We start from the raw sequence: 13362 nt of genomic DNA, 5'->3' as shown, positions 1-13362 counted from the left end.
ATCGTTTGCGGCCGAACGGTGTATCATATCACGGCGGGACCTTCACCATCGGAACGAGCTCGACGAGCCGCATCCAATGATACCGGTTTCGTGATCATTCGTGACCGAAAAAATATTTTGATAGAAAAAATCCCATGGGGGTTGGACGCAATGGGACAGACGAGCCAGGCACTTGTGGGAGTCGGGGAATTGGTGTGAACGGGCAAAATAAATCATAACTCCCGAACGGTACCGTTGCTAGCGCTGACATTCATACTGCCAGAATCAGCGTGAGCCAACGCATCGATTGGTGCCCAACCCGTCATGATTAAAAAATATAAAAAATACAAGAAGGAAAGAAGGTCAGCTTGGGGTCAAGTAATTAACCAGCGCCTCACTGCTCCATTTTCCAAGAAAACGAAAGAAAAATTTACAAACATACACGCCAATCTCAGCAGCGGATCGTCGAACGCACCTGCAATAGCCACTGATGAACGCGGCTCGTTTTCACCATCATTTTGTTTCACAATTCCAGATTTAATTTACACGAAGGTATTGTGCTATGCACGTCTTGTCCCTGAGTGTAAATATTGAAATACTTTAGTATTTTAATATTACCGAAGGTATTACCGGATTTATGCCCGATTAATTTACAATACGGGCACAAAAAAAGAGGAGGAAAGATAAGGGGGAGGCAAGGGGGAGGGACAAAGGGGAGGGACGAGGAGGGAAAGGAGCTGCACCCAGACCAAAACCGGGTTCTGGAGAAATTCGGCGGAAAAAGGCGGCAAAATTCATAAGAACCGTTTATAAAATTCCGGGAAACGGGCCTTTTTCCGCTGAAATTTTAGCGCACTGTCGCCATGTTTGACCGTGAATAACTTGTGTACGTCAAATCGGATCGCCCTACGAATGGGAAAATGACATATTAAGCCGGGCAGGAGCAGCTGGATCGTGAAATCCGCGTGAAAATCGGACATGCCGAAACCGGCCGAGTCAGCTACCGGAAGGAGCGGTCGCACGGCTCCTCATCGGGTACCGCTGGATAGAGCGCAATCACGCGATGGAAGCTGTCGAAAAATTTTCGCGATCCGACGCACCGTTCAGCCGCTATGAATTTTTGAAAATTAATTCCGAACGCGGCTGCGCTTTTGACGTCGAATTCCTAGAATTGGCAGGTAGAGGCCCATCATCATTTTTCGAGCTTTAAAAATCGTCTGCTGCCGAACGGTGTATCCGATCACGGCGGGACCTTCACCATCGGAACGACCTCGACGAGCCGCATCCAATGATACCGGTTTCGTGATCATTCGTGACCGAAAAAATATTTTGATAGAAAAAATCACATGGGGGTTGGACGCAATGGGATAGACGAGCCAGGCACTTGTGGGAGTCGGGGAATTGGTGTGAACGAGCAAAATAAATCATAACTCCCGAACGGTACCGTTGCTAGCGCTGACATTCATACTGACGGAATCAACGTGAGCCAACGCATCGAACGGTGTCCAACCCGTCATGATTAAAAAATATAAAAAAATTCAAAGAGGAAAGAAGGTCAGTGGGGGGTCAAGCAATTAACAAGGGCCTAACTGCTCCATTTTCCAAGAAAACCAAAGAAAAGTTGACAAACATACACGCCAATCTCGGCAGCGGATCGTCGCACGCACCTGCCATAGCCACCGATGAACGCGGCTCGTTTTCACCATCATTTTGTTTCACAATTCCAGATTTAATTTACACGAAGGTATTGTGCTATGCACGTCTTGTCCCTGAGTGTAAATATTGAAATACTTTAGTATTTTAATATTACCGAAGGTATTACCGGATTTATGCCCGATTAATTTACAATACGGGCACAAAAAAAGAGGAGGAAAGATAAGGGGGAGGCAAGGGGGAGGGACAAGGGGGAGGGACGAGGAGGGAAAGGAGCTGCACCCAGACCAAAACCGGGTTCTGGAGAAATTCGGCGGAAAAAAGGCGGCAAAATTCATAAGAACCGTTTATAAAATTCGGGGAAACGGGCCTTTTTCCGCTGAAATTTTAGCGCACTGTCGCCATGTTTGACCGTGAATAACTTGTGTACGTCATATCGGATCGCCCTACGAATGGGAAAATGACATATTAAGCCGGGCAGGAGCAGCTGGACCGTGAAATCCGCGTGCAAATCAGACATGCCGAAACCGGCCGAGTCAGCTACCGGAAGGAGCGGTCGCACGGCTCCTCATCGGGTACCGCTGGATAGAGCGCAATCACGCGATGGAAGCTGTCGAAAAATTTTCGCGATCCGACGCACCGTTCAGCCGCTATGAATTTTTGAAAATCAATTCCGAACGCGGCTGCGCTTTTGACGTCGAATTCCTAGAATTGGCAGGTAGAGGCCCATCATCATTTTTCGAGCTTTAAAAATCGTCTGCGGCCGAACGGTGTATCCGATCACGGCGGGACCTTCACCATCGGAACGACCTCGACGAGCCGCATCCAATGATACCGGTTTCGTGATCATTCGTGACCGAAAAAATATTTTGATAGAAAAAATCACATGGGGGTTGGACGCAATGGGATAGACGAGCCAGGCACTTGTGGGAGTCGGGGAATTGGTGTGAACGAGCAAAATTAATCATAACTCCCGAACGGTACCGTTGCTAGCACTGACATTCATACTGACGGAATCAGCGTGAGCCAACGCATCGAACGGTGTCCAACCCGTCATGATTAAAAAATATAAAAAAATTCAAAGAGGAAAGAAGGTCAGTGGGGGGTCAAGCAATTAACAAGGGCCTAACTGCTCCATTTTCCAAGAAAACCAAAGAAAAGTTGACAAACATACACGCCAATCTCGGCAGCGGATCGTCGCACGCACCTGCCATAGCCACCGATGAACGCGGCTCGTTTTCACCATCATTTTGTTTCACAATTCCAGATTTAATTTACACGAAGGTATTGTGCTATGCACGTCTTGTCCCTGAGTGTAAATATTGAAATACTTTAGTATTTTAATATTACCGAAGGTATTACAGGATTTATGCCGAAAAATAAGCATACATGAGGAAAAAAAAAGAGGAGGAAATATAAGGGGGAGGCAAGGGGGAGGGACAAGGGGGAGGGACGAGGAGGAAAAGGAGCTGCAGCCAGACCAAAACCGGGTTCCGGAGAAATTCGGCGGAAAAAAGGCGGCAAAATTCATAAGAACCGTTTACAAAATTCGGGGAAACGGGCCTTTTTCCGCTGAAATTTTAGCGCACTGTCGCCATGTTTGACCGTGAATAACTTTTGTACGTGAACTCGGATCGCCCTACGAATGGGAAAATGACATATTAAGCCGGGCAGGAGCAGCTGGACCGTGAAATACGCGTGAAAATCGGACATGCCGAAACCGGCCGAGTCAGCTACCGGAAGGAGCGGTCGCACGGCTCCTCATCGGGTACCGCTGGATAGAGCGCAATCACGCGATCTCAGCTGTCGAAAAATTTTCGCGATCCGACGCACCGTTCAGCCGCTATGAATTTTTGAAAACTAATTCCGAACGCGGCTGCGCTTTTGACGTCGAATTCCTAGAATTGGCAGGTAGAGGCCCATCATCATTTTTCGAGCTTTAAAAATCGTTTGCGGCCGAACGGTGTATCCGATCACGGCGGGACCTTCACCATCGGAACGAGCTCGACGAGCCGCATCCAATGATACCGGTTTCGTGATCATTCGTGACCGAAAAAATATTTGGATAGAAAAAATCCCATGGGGGTTGGACGCAATGGGATAGACGAGCCAGGCACTTGTGGGAGTCGGGGAATTGGTGTGAACGGGCAAAAAAAATCATAACTCCCGAACGGTACCGTTGCTAGCGCTGACATTCATACTGCCGGAATCAGCGTGAGCCAACGCATCGAACGGTGCCCAACCCGTCATGATTAAAAAACATCTAAAAATACAAGAAGGGAAGAAGGTCAGCGGGGGGTCAAGCAATGAACCAGGGCCTAACTGCTCCATTTTCCAAGAAAACCAAACAAAAGTTTACAAACATGCACGCCAATCTCGGCAGCGGATCGTCGCACGCACCTTCAACAGCCACCAATGAACGCGGCTCGTTTTCACCATCATTTTGTTTCACAATTCCAGATTTAATTTACACGAAGGTATTGTGCTATGCACGTCTTGTCCCTGAGTGTAAATATTGAAATACTTTAGTATTTTAATATTACCGGATTTATGCCGAAAAATAAGCATACATGAGGAAAAAAAAGAGGAGGAAAGATAAGGGGGAGGCAAGGGGGAGGGACAAGGGGGAGGGACGAGGAGGGAAAGGAGCTGCAGCCAGACCAAAACCGGGTTCCGGAGAAATTCGGCGGAAAAAAAGGCGGCAAAATTCCTAAGAACCGTTTACAAAATTCCGGGAAACGGGCTTTTTTCCGCTGAAATTTTAGCGCACTGTCGCCATGTTTGACCGTGAATAACTTTTGTACGTGAACTCGGATCGCCCTACGAATGGGAAAATGACAAATTAAGCCGGGCAGGAGCAGCTGGACCGTGAAATCCGCGTGAAAATCGGACATGCCGAAACCGGCCGAGTCAGCTACCGGAAGGAGCGGTCGCACGGCTCCTCATCTGGTACCGCTGGATAGAGCGCAATCACGCGATCTCAGCAGTCGAAAAATTTTCGCGATCCGACGCACCGTTCAGCCGCTATGAATTTTTGAAAATTAATTCCGAACGCGGCTGCGCTTTTGACGTCGAATTCCTAGAATTGGCAGGTAGAGGCCCATCATCATTTTTCGAGCTTTAAAAATCGTTTGCGGCCGAACGGTGTATCCGATCACGGCGGGACCTTCACCATCGGAACGAGCTCGACGAGCCGCATCCAATGATACCGGTTTCGTGATCATTCGTGACCGAAAAAATATTTGGATAGAAAAAATCCCATGGGGGTTGGACGCAAGGGGATAGACGAGCCAGGCACTTTTGGGAGTCGGGGAATAGGTCTGAACGGGCAAAAAAAATCATAACTCCCGAACGGTACCGTTGCTAGCGCTGACATTCATACTGCCGGAATCAGCGTGAGCCAACGCATCGAATGGTGCCCAACCCGTCATGATTAAAAAACATCTAAAAATACAAGAAGGGAAGAAGGTCAGCGGGGGGTCAAGCAATGAACCAGGGCCTAACTGCTCCATTTTCCAAGAAAACCAAACAAAAGTTTACAAACATGCACGCCAATCTCGGCAGCGGATCGTCGCACGCACCTTCAACAGCCACCAATGAACGCGGCTCGTTTTCACCATCATTTTGTTTCACAATTCCAGATTTAATTTACACGAAGGTATTGTGCTATGCACGTCTTGTCTGCTTAGATGCCATTTGCTCCATGCTGAAGGTGTAACTAACTAGACATCGTTTGCCACCGAAACTGGAGTTGGCTATTTCCCAGAAATTTAATCAGGTGCGTCCAACGGCAGCAGACAAGCGTAAATTGCGCCACTACTGGAAGATGCAAAATACCCAAAATCCTTGAAAACTGTGCATTTATTATGGTCTGCATAATACAAAGAAATTGTGTTCTCCAATGGTTTCGTTTTCATTTTATATTGTATACATAATATAATATATTAAGGCCACTGGGTAAACTAAATAATAATAATCCCTGAGTGTAAATATTGAAATACTTTAGTATTTTAATATTACCTAAGGTATTACCGGATTTATGCCCGATTAATTTACAATACGGGCACAAAAAAAAGAGGAGGAAAGATAAGGGGGAGGCAAGGGGGAGGGACAAGGGGGAGGGACGAGGAGGGAAAGGAGCTGCACCCAGACCAAAACCGGGTTCCGGAGAAATTCGGCGGGAAAAAGGCGGCAAAATTCATAAGAACCGTTTATAAAATTCGGGGAAACGGGTCTTTTTCCGCTGAAATTTTAGCGCACTGTCGCCATGTTTGACCGTGAATAACTTGTGTACGTCAACTAGGATCGCCCTACGAATGGGAAAATGACATATTAAGCCGGGCAGGAGCAGCTGGACCGTGAAATCCGCGTGAAAATCGGACATGCCGAAACCGGCCGAGTCAGCTACCGGAAGGAGCGGTCGCACGGCTCCTCATCGGGTACCGCTGGATAGAGCGCAATCACGCGATGGAAGCTGTCGAAAAATTTTCGCGATCCGACGCACCGTTCAGCCGCTATGAATTTTTGAAAACTAATTCCGAACGCGGCTGCGCTTTTGACGTCGAATTCCTAGAATTGGCAGGTAGAGGCCCATCATCATTTTTCGAGCTTTAAAAATCGTTTGCGGCCGAACGGTGTATCCGATCACGGCGGGACCTTCATCATCGGAACGAGCTCGACGAGCCGCATCCAATGATACCAGTTTCGTGATCATTCGTGACCGAAAAAATATTTGGATAGAAAAAATCCCATGGGGGTTGGACGCAAGGGGATAGACGAGCCAGGCACTTGTGGGAGTCGGGGAATTGGTGTGAACGGGCAAAATAAATCATAACTCCCGAACGATACCGTTGCTAGCGCTGACATTCATACTGCCAGAATCAGCGTGAGCCAACGCATCGAATGGTGCCCAACCCGTCATGATTAAAAAATATGAAAAATACGAGAAGGAAAGAAGGTCAGCTTGGGGTCAAGTAATTAACCAGCGCCTCACTGCTCCATTTTCCAAGAAAACGAAAGAAAAATTTACAAACATGCACGCCAATGTCGGCAGCGGATCGTCGCACTCACCTGTAATAGCCACCGATGAACGCGGCTCGTTTTCACCATCATTTTTTTTTCACAATTCTAGATTTAATTTACACGAAGGTATAGTGCTATGCACGTCTTGTCCCTGAGTGTAAATATTGAAATACTTTAGTATTTTAACATTACCTAAGGTATTACCGGATTTATGCCCGATTAATTTACAATACGGGCACAAAAAAAAGAGGAGGAAAGATAAGGGGGAGGCAAGGGGGAGGGACAAGGGGGAGGGACGAGGAGGGAAAGGAGCTGCACCCAGACCAAAACCGGGTTCCGGAGAAATTCGGCGGAAAAAAGGCGGCAAAATTCATAAGAACCGTTTATAAAATTCGGGGAAACGGGTCTTTTTCCGCTGAAATTTTAGCGCACTGTCGCCATGTTTGACCGTGAATAACTCGTGTACGTCAACTCGGATCGCCCTACGAATGGGAAAATGACATATTAAGCCGGGCAGGAGCAGCTGGACCGTGAAATCCGCGTGAAAATCGGACATGCCGAAACCGGCTGAGTCAGCTACCGGAAGGAGCAGTCGCACGGCTCCTCATCGGGTACCGCTGGATAGAGCGCGATCACGCGATGGCCGCTGTCGAAAAATTTTCGCGATCTGACGAACCGTTCAGCCGCTATGAATTTTTGAAAATCAATTCCGAACGCGGCTGCGCTTTTGACGTCGAATTCCTAGAATTGGCAGGTAGAGGCCCATCATCATTTTTCGAGCTTTAAAAATCGTTTGCGGCCGAACGGTGTATCCGATCACGGCGGGACCTTCACCATCGGAACGAGCTCGACGAGACACATCCAATGATACCGGTTTCGTGATCATTTGTGACCGAAAAAATATTTTGATAGAAAAAATCCCATGGGGGTTGGACGCAATGGGATACACGAGCCAGGCACTTGTGGGAGTCGGGGAATTGGTGTGAACGGGCAAAATAAATCATAACTCCCGAACGGTACCGTTGCTAGCGCTGACATTCATACTGCCGGAATCAGCGTGAGCCAACGCATCGAATGGTGCCCAACCCGTCATGATTAAAAAATATAAAAAATACAAGAAGGAAAGAAGGTCAGCTTGGGGTCAAGTAATTAACCAGCGCCTCACTGCTCCATTTTCCAAGAAAACGAAAAAAAAATTTACAAACATACACGCCAATCTCAGCAGCGGATCGTCGAACGCACCTGCAATAGCCACTGATGAACGCGGCTCGTTTTCACCATCATTTTGTTTCACAATTCTACATTTAATTTACACGAAGGTATAGTGCTATGCACGTCTTGTTTCAAAAAATGTACGATGAAATGCGGTGTTGATGCGTGTATTTTATCCCTGAGTGTAAATATTGAAATACTTTAGTATTTTAATATTACCGAAGGTATTACCGGATTTATGCCCGATTAATTTACAATACGGGCACAAAAAAAAGAGGAGGAAAGATAAGGGGGAGGCAAGGGGGAGGGACAAGGGGGAGGGACGAGGAGGGAAAGGAGCTGCACCCAGACCAAAACCGGGTTCTGGAGAAATTCGGCGGAAAAAAGGCGGCAAAATTCATAAGAACCGTTTATAAAATTCCGGGAAACGGGCCTTTTTCCGCTGAAATTTTAGCGCACTGTCGCCATGTTTGACCGTGAATAACTTGTGTACGTCAAATCGGATCGCCCTACGAATGGGAAAATGACATATTAAGCCGGGCAGGAGCAGCTGGATCGTGAAATCCGCGTGAAAATCGGACATGCCGAAACCGGCCGAGTCAGCTACCGGAAGGAGCGGTCGCACGGCTCCTCATCGGGTACCGCTGGATAGAGCGCAATCACGCGATGGAAGCTGTCGAAAAATTTTCGCGATCCGACGCACCGTTCAGCCGCTATGAATTTTTGAAAATTAATTCCGAACGCGGCTGCGCTTTTGACGTCGAATTCCTAGAATTGGCAGGTAGAGGCCCATCATCATTTTTCGAGCTTTAAAAATCGTCTGCTGCCGAACGGTGTATCCGATCACGGCGGGACCTTCACCATCGGAACGAGCTCGACGAGCCGCATCCAATGATACCGGTTTCGTGATCATTCGTGACCGAAAAAATATTTTGATAGAAAAAATCACATGGGGGTTGGACGCAATGGGATAGACGAGCCAGGCACTTGTGGGAGTCGGGGAATTGGTGTGAACGAGCAAAATAAATCATAACTCCCGAACGGTACCGTTGCTAGCGCTGACATTCATACTGACGGAATCAACGTGAGCCAACGCATCGAACGGTGTCCAACCCGTCATGATTAAAAAAATAAAAAAATTCAAAGAGGAAAGAAGGTCAGTGGGGGGTCAAGCAATTAACAAGGGCCTAACTGCTCCATTTTCCAAGAAAACCAAAGAAAAGTTGACAAACATACACGCCAATCTCGGCAGCGGATCGTCGCACGCACCTGCCATAGCCACCGATGAACGCGGCTCGTTTTCACCATCATTTTGTTTCACAATTCCAGATTTAATTTACACGAAGGTATTGTGCTATGCACGTCTTGTCCCTGAGTGTAAATATTGAAATACTTTAGTATTTTAATATTACCGAAGGTATTACCGGATTTATGCCCGATTAATTTACAATACGGGCACAAAAAAAAGAGGAGGAAAGATAAGGGGGAGGCAAGGGGGAGGGACAAGGGGGAGGGACGAGGAGGGAAAGGAGCTGCACCCAGACCAAAACCGGGTTCCGGAGAAATTCGGCGGAAAAAAGGCGGCAAAATTCATAAGAACCGTTTATAAAATTCGGGGAAACGGGCCTTTTTCCGCTGAAATTTTAGCGCACTGTCGCCATGTTTGACCGTGAATAACTTGTGTACGTCAAATCGGATCGCCCTACGAATGGGAAAATGACATATTAAGCCGGGCAGGAGCAGCTGGACCGTGAAATCCGCGTGAAAATCAGACATGCCGAAACCGGCCGAGTCAGCTACCGGAAGGAGCGGTCGCACGGCTCCTCATCGGGTACCGCTGGATAGAGCGCAATCACGCGATGGAAGCTGTCGAAAAATTTTCGCGATCCGACGCACCGTTCAGCCGTAATGAATTTTTGAAAATTAATTCCGAACGCGGCTGCGCTTTTGACGTCGAATTCCTAGAATTGGCAGGTAGAGGCCCATCATCATTTTTCGAGCTTTAAAAATCGTTTGCGGCCGAACGGTGTATCATATCACGGCGGGACCTTCACCATCGGAACGAGCTCGACGAGCCGCATCCAATGATACCGGTTTCGTGATCATTCGTGACCGAAAAAATATTTTGATAGAAAAAATCCCATGGGGGTTGGACGCAATGGGACAGACGAGCCAGGCACTTGTGGGAGTCGGGGAATTGGTGTGAACGGGCAAAATAAATCATAACTCCCGAACGGTACCGTTGCTAGCGCTGACATTCATACTGCCAGAATCAGCGTGAGCCAACGCATCGATTGGTGCCCAACCCGTCATGATTAAAAAATATAAAAAATACAAGAAGGAAAGAAGGTCAGCTTGGGGTCAAGTAATTAACCAGCGCCTCACTGCTCCATTTTCCAAGAAAACGAAAGAAAAATTTACAAACATACACGCCAATCTCAGCAGCGGATCGTCGAACGCACCTGCAATAGCCACTGATGAACGCGGCTCGTTTTCACCATCATTTTGTTTCACAATTCCAGATTTAATTTACACGAAGGTATTGTGCTATGCACGTCTTGTCCCTGAGTGTAAATATTGATATACTTTAGTATTTTAATATTACCGAAGGTATTACAGGATTTATGCCGAAAAATAAGCATACATGAGGAAAAAAAATAGGTATTACCGGATTTATGCCCGAAAATTTACAATACTGGCACAAAAAAAAAGAGGAGGAAAGATAAGGGGGAGGCAAGGGGGAGGGACAAGGGGGAGGGACGAGGAGGGAAAGGAGCTGCAGCCAGACCAAAACCGGGTTCCGGAGAAATTCGGCGGAAAAAAGGCGGCAAAATTCATAAGAACCGTTTATAAAATTCGGGGAAACGGGCCTTTTTCCGCTGAAATTTTAGCGCACTGTCGCCATGTTTGACCGTGAATAACTTGTGTACGTCAACTCGGATCGCCCTACGAATAGGAAAATGACATATTAAGCCGGGCAGGAGCAGCTGGACCGTGAAATCCGCGTGAAAATCAGACATGCCGAAACCGGCCGAGTCAGCTACCGGAAGGAGCGGTCGCACGGCTCGTCATCGGGTACCGCTGGATAAAGCACAATCACGCGATCGCAGCTGTCGAAAAATTTTCGTGATCCGACGCACCGTTCAGCCGCTATGAATTTTTGAAAATTAATTCCGAACGCGGCTGCGCCTTTGACGTCGAATTCCTAGAATTGGCAGGTAGAGGCCCATCATCATTTTTAGAGCTTTAAAAATCGTCTGCGGCAGAACGGTGTATCCGATCACGGCGGGACCTGCACCATCGGAACGAGCTCGACGAGCCGCATCCCATGATACCGGTTTCGTGATCATTCGTGACCGAAAAAATATTTGGATGGAAAAAATCCCATGGGGGTTGGACGCCATGGGATAGAGGAGCCATGCACTTGTGGGAGTCGGGGAATTGGTCTGAACGTGCAAAAAAAATCATAACTCCCGAACGGTACCGCTGCTAGCGCTGACATTCATACTGCCGGAATCAGCGTGAGCCAACGCATCGAGCGGTGCCCAACCCGTCATGATTAAAAAACATAAAAAAATACAAGAAGGGAAGAAGGTCAGCGGGGGGCCAAGCAATGAACCAGGGCCTCACTGCTCCATTTTCCAAGAAAACCGAACAAAAGTTTACAAACATGCACGCCAATCTCGGCAGCGGATCGTCGCACGCACCTGCAATAGCCACCGATGAACGCGGCTCGTTTTCAGCATCGGGAAACGTCTATACGGCTGACACGCCTTGCGAAACAGGATAAAAAAGGTCACTAATAACGGGAAAATTTTCCCGCTGCTCGTGTTTACTGAATACGGCATCTGGTGGTAATTTTGAGTTACACTTAGTCATTCAGACATTCGGGACTTTGATAGGTTGTCACTTGTCATATTAATAACAATTAACACAGATGCTGTAGTAGTAACGTATTTAGGTAAAGTATTGCATACGGATATCGAAAAGCGTTTATTACTGTCATTTAATTGGTCTTCTAGCTGAAAAGCATACATGCTCTACAGTAGGGCGTACAGAGAAAGTTTCATTTGCTCATAATATTTGGGGGCAACTTATACATTAGGTAGAAGCACTTAATTAAGGCCACAGGTTGTCCGCCTTCGAGATTTGGATGGGCAGACGTCAATGGCTGAACCGGGCTTCATAAAATGCTAATAAAACAAAGGAAAAACGACAGCCGCTGTCGCCATTTGTGAACAAACACAAATTAAAAATTTACCAACTCATCTTTCAACACGAAAAATACCTTAAACAATGGGTTTTTGCATGGAGAATGTAAGTGTAGGAAAATTTCATCCCAAAAAACGAAAACTCGGGACACAATAGGTAATTATGGGATTATTCCAAGGTGTCGTCATTCAACCCACACTGTTTTAAAGGCAGTTTAATGATCTGTTTTGCCTATGATATCCATGGCAAATGCTTGAAAACCAATACTGGACATAAGAAAGGAAAATATTGCATCTTCGCCAACCTTTCAGGTACTGGAGGAAAAGTAGGGCATAGTTTAACAAATTGATGTAAGTTAATGTATCACTCTTTCTATAGTGGCTCGTGTTCGGTTCTGGAGACAACACGGTTTAGATTTGGAACTTGCAAACGAAAGAAATTGTTCAAAAACTTCAAGGTCGTAGAGGTAAGACTCCTCATTAGCCGGTGGCCGCCGTTTTGTACATGTATTGCAGTTTTGAATGGGCCTCGTTGGCACTCACGAATTGTTTTGTGCTACATTCCAGATGTCGTGTTACGTACTGGATGCCATTCTACTGAAAATGTCATCGCATCTGCTGCACTGGAAAACGATAAGACTATCAAGCTGTGGCGCTCGGACACATAGACGGACCTATCTTTGTCGAAACATACTAATAAAAAAAAAAAAGCCTCCAACAGTGATAGTATGTAACATAGTGAGATTTCTAGTTCTGGTAGTTCTTTAAAACATTATTTCAGTTCTAAACTCCAGAAAATGGGTCTAAGCTCATCCCAAGCCAACATGCTTTCGAATCTTCAAACACCATACCAACGAGTAGCCGTGTTTATAGGTTGTATAAACAGAAACTTCCAAGCTCTTCTTGCCTTAAGTAGTGGTTCTTATTTTACCCAATTTTAATTTTCCAACCTCCATGTGAAACCTTTGAACCACACACAGTTTCAGTTAGAGGATCTTGTCCTCTATCGTCTGGTGTTTATTTTAACACTTCATCTTTTAGAGCGCGAGGCAAACTCGCCACTCTTTTATCTCGGACACAAAAGCATTTCTACTGAGGGATGTGTTCAACACAAAACGTCCGTTTTGGTTATTTTCTCCATTAAAAGGTTAGAAACTGAAGGAAATCGCGTAATTTTTTAACAACCTCATAATGCAAAGCCCAAAGGGACAGGTGACATGACGGTAACTAAACCACTTGTATCCAGGCCGTGATTAGGTTTAAAATTTCAACCAGTTTTTTGTAG

This window comes from Daphnia magna, linkage group LG4 (assembly GCF_020631705.1).
Source record: "Daphnia magna isolate NIES linkage group LG4, ASM2063170v1.1, whole genome shotgun sequence".
In the NCBI taxonomy this organism is placed as follows: domain Eukaryota; kingdom Metazoa; phylum Arthropoda; class Branchiopoda; order Diplostraca; family Daphniidae; genus Daphnia; species Daphnia magna.
This window is presented reverse-complemented; position numbering follows the sequence as displayed.